The 6,277-nt window shown below is 39.1% G+C and overlaps 1 pseudogene; it reads left to right on the forward strand.

Moving 5' to 3' along the window:
- Nucleotides 1-1,099: 1,099 nt before the first annotated feature.
- LOC101276019 (high mobility group protein B1-like) lies at nucleotides 1,100-2,194 on the forward strand (annotated as a pseudogene).
- Nucleotides 2,195-6,277: the final 4,083 nt, after the last annotated feature.

Consider the following 6,277-nt stretch of genomic DNA (forward strand, 5'->3'; position numbering starts at 1 on the left):
CTTCTTTGAAATTCAAATTTTGGGACTTCCCTGGTGGTGCAGTGGTTAAGAATCTGCATGCCAATTCAGGGGACACGGGTTCAAGCCCTGGTCCGGGAAGATCCCACATGCCGCAGAGCAACTAAGCCCGTGTGCCACAACTAATGAACCTGTGCTCTAGAGCCTGTGAGCCACAACTACTGAGCTCATGTGCCACAACTACTGAGGCTGTGTGCTGCAACTACTGAAGCCCGCACACCTACAGCCCGTGATCCAGAACAAGAGAAGCCGCCACAATGAGAAGCCCGCGCACTGCAACGAAGAGTAGCCCTGCTCGCCACAACTAGAGAAAGCCTGTGTGCAGCAATAAAGACCCAATGCAGCCATAAATAAATAAAGAAATAAATAATAAATAAATTCAGATTTTATTTTTTTTATTTTATGTTTTCGGCTGCATCACACAGCATGTAGGATCTTAGTTCTCCAACCAGAGATGGAACCCGAGCCCCCTGCAGTGGAAGTGTGAAGTCTTAACCACTGGACCGCCAGGGAAGTCCTCAGATTTTATACATTTATTTATTTATTAAAATTTTATTTATTTATTTATTTTTGACCGTGTTGGGTCTTCGTTGCTGCGTGTGGGCTTTCTCTAGTTGCGGTGAGCAGGGGCTACTCTTCGTTGCAGTGCACGGGCTTCTCACTGCAGTGGTTTCTCTTGTTTCGGAGCACGGGCTCCAGTAGTTGCGACACGTGGGCTCAGTAGTTGTGCCACAGGGGCTTTAGAACGCAGGCTCGGTAGTTGTGGCGCATGGGCTTAGTTGCTCCGCGGCACATGGGATCTTCCCGGGCTGGGGCTCAAACCCGTGTCTCCTGCTTTGGCAGCGAATTCTTAACCACTGCGCCACCAGAAAGTCCCTATACATTTACTTTTGCAAGACTCTTTCAGACAGACACAAATATATGGCTGTCGACAGAGTGGAGAGAGTCAGGAGGCTGCGTCTGGCTCCAGCTGTCATAGCCATTGCAGTACGTTGAGCTCCATAGAGACAGTTCCCCGGGCAAGGGAGAGCTGGATGGGCACTGGGCCCCCCTGTGCCTCACTGAGGAAAAATAATTAAACATGGGGAAAGGAGACGCTAAGAAGCCGAGAAGCAAAATGTCATCCTGTGCATTCTTTGTGCAAACTTGCCGGGAGGAGCACAAGAAGAAGCATCCAGATGCTTCAGTCAGCTTCTCAGTGTTTTCTAAGAAGTGCTCAGAGAGGTGGAAGACCATGTCCGCTAAAGAGAAAGGAAAATTCAAAGACATGTCAAAGGCTGACAAGGCCCGTTATGAAAGAGAAATGAAAACGTATATCCCTCCTAAAGGGGAAACAAAAAAGTCCAAGGATCCTAATGCACCCAAGAGGCCTCCTTCGGCCTTTGTCTTGTTTTGTTCTGAGTATCGTCCAAAAATCAAAGGAGAGCATCCTGACCTATCCATTGGTGATGCTGCAAAGAAACTGGGAGAGATGTGGAATACACTGCTGCAGGTGACAAGCAGCCTTGTCAGTGGAAGGTTGCTAAGCTGAAGGAAAAGTACAAAAAGGATATTGCTGCATACCGAGTTTAAGGGAAGCCTGATGCAGCAAAAAAGGGAGTCGTCAAGGCTGAAAAAAGCAAGAGAACAAGGAAGAGGAGGAAGATGAGGAAGATGAAGAGGATGAAGAAGAAGAAGAAGATGATGTTGATGAATAAATCGGTTCTAGCGCAGTTTTTTTTCTTGTCTATAAAGCATTTAACCCCCCTGTACACAACTCACTCCTTTTAAAGAAAAATATTGAAATGTAAGGCTGTGTAAGATTTGTTTTTAAACTGTACAGTGTCTCTTTTTGTATAGTTAACACATTACCAAATGTGTCTTTAGATAGCCCTGTCCTGGTGGTATTTTCAATAGCCACTAACCTTGCCTGGTACGGTACGGGGGTTGTAAATTGGCATGGAAATTTAAAGCAGGTTCTTGTGGGCGCACAGCACAAATTAGTTATCTATGGGGATGGTAGTTTTTTCATCTTCAGTTGTCTCTGATGCAGCTTATACGAAATAATTATTGTTCTGTTAACTGAATACCATTCCATAATTGCAAAAAAAAAAAGAAAAGATATTGCAGCTGTTTTGTTGACATTCTGAATGCTTCTAAGTAAATACAATTTTTTTTAATTAGTATTGTTGGCCTTTCCATAGGTCTGAAAACTTTCTTCTTAAGGGGAAGGTAGTCTTTTGCTTTTGCCATTTTGGATCAGACTAATCATTACAATGTTTATCTTTCATACAGTTGGCTGATAAAAAGCTTTTGTCTACACACCCTGCATACTCGTGATGAGGGTAATAAAAGTTGAACTGAGACAGTTTTCATCCATAACTGAAACGCAGATCTTGATCGGTTGATATCAGATGTCACATAGCCCAGTTACATTTACAAAGTGAAGAGTAACCAATCTACTCACAGGACTGGATTATTAGAATCAAACGTTTGAAAGTCTGTTCTTGAAGGACTAATAGAAAAGTATGTTCTAATCTCTACACGAGGACTCTACATTCTTTAACTCCCATTACCATGGAACGGCAGCTATATTTGCAGTTCCCACGTTAGAGACCTGAGAATGTATCCCCAAAAGCGTGAGCTTAAAATACAAGACTAACATATTAAATTTTTTTGTTGACATTAGTCCCAGCAAAGGCTCTGGAAAAAAAGTGCTGGCTATAAATGTCTTCTCCTATTTATCTAAATATGGATTGTTTAGGAAACTTGAGACCCTCCACTAAAGGTACTTTTAATTAATTGGGCCAACTTTTAAAATTGTATACCGCATTTTAAATCAGGTACATTTTCCTATATTATGGTCTGCCCCTTTATAAATCAAATAGACATGAGGGAAGAAGACACTTAAGCTTTTGTGATCTCAGTATGAATTATCTGATTTATTTGAATTTGAATTTTCTTTACAAAACTCAGCCTCATTCATTAGAGTCATAGGTTTGTCTGCTTAGCAGTTTAGGGAACACTTTGGCAATTTTGTGGTTTTTGAGATTATCATTCTCTTAAAGTGCCCGTGTTTTAAAATAGCGTTCTTGTAATTTTACATGCTTTTGTGATGGAGTGAAGTTTTGTTATATAATGTGGACTTGGATTCTTTCCATTTGCATTTGTTTATGTAATTTCAGGAGGAATACTGAACATCTGAGTCCTGGATGATGCTAATAAACTAGTAACTGTAGAGGTTTTAAAAATATGTATGGTTGTCTCTTCTTTTGAGGTGTCACTAATCATGTTCAATCCATTATTAGTTCTTTAGGGGATACAAAGTGGTGATATTTTAATTCTATCATTTCTTCTTTATATATTAGCTGGAATATTTCTACAAAGAGAAGCTTCTCCTTACCTGTTTGGTTATCCCTATTTATAATTGACTCTCCCTTTTTAATCCTGAAGTTTACTCAATGTGAGAATCAGGCTAAAGGTATTTGTTACATTGATGGTCATACGGCCAAAGGCAATATTCACGCGCCTTTAAAAAGTGAAGTGTTTTTTCAAATATTTTCTATACTCAAAAATTATCTGATAGATGCTTTAGCATTCTTTTATTCACATTTAGATTTGAAATTCACATGGAATTGGGTTTTGTGTATGGCATGAGGTAAGGACAAATTCAACTGTTTTAAAAATCATCCTTTTTCTTATTGTGCTACAGTGATAACTGTCATAAGTCAAAGGCATTTGGGAGTTATCTACTAAAATTGAACAGACATATTCCCTCTGATCCATTAAGTCCACTCCTAGATGTATATCTAACAGAAATGCATTCATATGTGCGTGAAAAGAGAGATTTGAGAATGTTTATAGCAGCACTACTCAGCCCAATAGACAACAGTATTGTATTGTAATCATCAAACTTGCTAAGAGACCAGCACTTTATGGGTCTTAAGGATCATCATATATGGGATAGAGATGCTAATTATCCTACAGTGGCAATCATATTACAGTATATAAATGTATCAAATTAACAGTGATGTACACCTTGAATTTGTGCAATGGTATATGTCAGATATATTTCAATCTTAAAAAAGGTAACTGCCCCCCAAAATAGCCCTAAAATGAAAACAATCAAAATGTCTATCAGCAGTAGAATAGATAAAGGAATCATGGTATATTCATGCAAGAAAATAGCATACAGCCATGAAAACAAGTGAGCTAAACTATATACAATAACTTTGATGAATCTCAGAAACATGTTATTGAGTGAAAGAAATCAAAAGTAAAATAATATAAACGATCTCATTCTATGTATATAACATTTAAAAATGGGCAAAATGAATCTATGGTGTTAGAAGGTTATCTTTGGGGAGGAGAGTAGAGTTAGTAACTGGGGGGGACCCGCAGAGAGTTTCTGAGGTACTATTAATGTTCTATTTCTTAACTTGCATGGTGGTCACCTTGTAGTAATTCTTTGAACTGTACATTCATAATGTTTGCATTTTTTGTATGTGTATTATATATCAATCTAAAAGTTATTTTAAAAAAGAAGTTGGGGGATTTCCCTGGTGGCACAGTGGTTAAGAATCTGCCCTCCAATGCAGGGAAAACGGGTTCGAGCCCTGGTCCGGGAAGATCCCACATGCCGCGGAGCCCGTGCACCACAACTACTGAGCCTGCGCTCTAGAGCCCGCGAGCCACAGCTACTGAAGCCCGCACGCCTAGAGCCTGTGCTCCACAACAAAAGAAGCCACCGCAATGAGAAGCCCACGCACTGCAGCGAAGAGTAGCCCCCCCCCGCTCGCCACAGCTAGAGAAAGCCCGAGCGCAGCAACGAAGACCCAACGCAGCTAAAAATAAAAATAAATAAATTTATAAAAAAAAAAGAGAAGAGGTTGGTTGCTATGTTATATTCTAAAGGAAGGAAGACTGAAAGAGAGGCATCACAGAGTTAGGACAGAGCCTATGTGGAGGTGGTATTCTTTTGGTTTCAAAGTATCAATAGCTGTTACATTTCTCCAGTGAAATACCAAAACATAAGATATTTGATATACATGCAAAGCAATGTTTGATATTTGATACAAATTGGTAGATGGAAGAGGAAGATAAAACTAGTAGTCAGATTTCAGCAAATCTCAAATACCATTGACCATTATTTTAATAAATCATTTATAGGGGAAAATGCTGCTAATTAAATGTGAAACCATACCTTAACAATAGTTCTGGGTGACACATGAATTGGTCATATCAGCTTCTTATTGCTTTGAGATTTCTTTGATTTATTCCAAAAGATTTGGTTATTTTTCCTCCCTTTATTTGCCTTATTTGCTTGGTGGTATTATGATTGACATTGCTTTTGCATATATGTATGTCAGGTACAAAATGGAACACAACTTCATCTTGTTGTGGCCCTCTTCCTTTCTTCGGCCCTGTAAAGCTCTTGGTTGGTCTTTACAGGAGAATTAGAATTTTGGCCATTCCTCCAAAGTGGAATGTTTGCTTTATTACTACCAGTGTGCCCCTGTTGCTGTGTTTCTCTGCCTTTCTGTGACTACAATAACCTTTCATTTCAATGAGCAGTCTTTTAAAAGACATTTTAAACATCAGCTAAGCTCATCTGCAGTGATGCCAATAGAATAGCTATGGCCAAGTTCACACATGTGAAGCAGTGACACAGCTGCTGCCTGGCCAACAGTGACTATAAGAGGATTCTCGATTTCAGAGATGTTAAAATGTGAAAAAAAAATGTGCATCTTAGAACTGATGAATCAGTGTGTTGAAGGAAAAGGCAGAGTCAGAAAATTACTATTTACAGAATTAGAGGAAGTCTTACATACTTGCATAATGTGGGCTGAAAATAAGAAGTGATGTATTTCAAGGACCTAGAAGAAAATCAGGGAAAAGGTTAAAAGAAAATAACATAGTTTGCCTAAAATAAATGTACTATGTTTGGTGGAGGCTGGTATTCATTACCTTGATGTAGAAAAGCATGGCTGATCTCCCTCTCTCCTTGGGAGGCAAGGTGATATGATAACTTAGAGCACTGGAGTGCTGATAAATGTTTAGCAACTGGTTTTCTAGAAAAACGTGCATATATAGGCTTATTATAAATTTTACTTATATAAAGGATACGTAGCACACAGTTTAAAAACATTATTAAATATATTACTCTTTGTTGGTAATTACCATATAGCCAACTGATTCCCACAGAACACTTTTGTTGGTTTTTCCCTAACACTGTATCCATAGCCAACCTACGGTTGCAGTTGACAAACGAGTACAGTTT

This window comes from Orcinus orca, chromosome 11 (genome assembly GCF_937001465.1).
Source record: "Orcinus orca chromosome 11, mOrcOrc1.1, whole genome shotgun sequence".
Classification (NCBI taxonomy): domain Eukaryota; kingdom Metazoa; phylum Chordata; class Mammalia; order Artiodactyla; family Delphinidae; genus Orcinus; species Orcinus orca.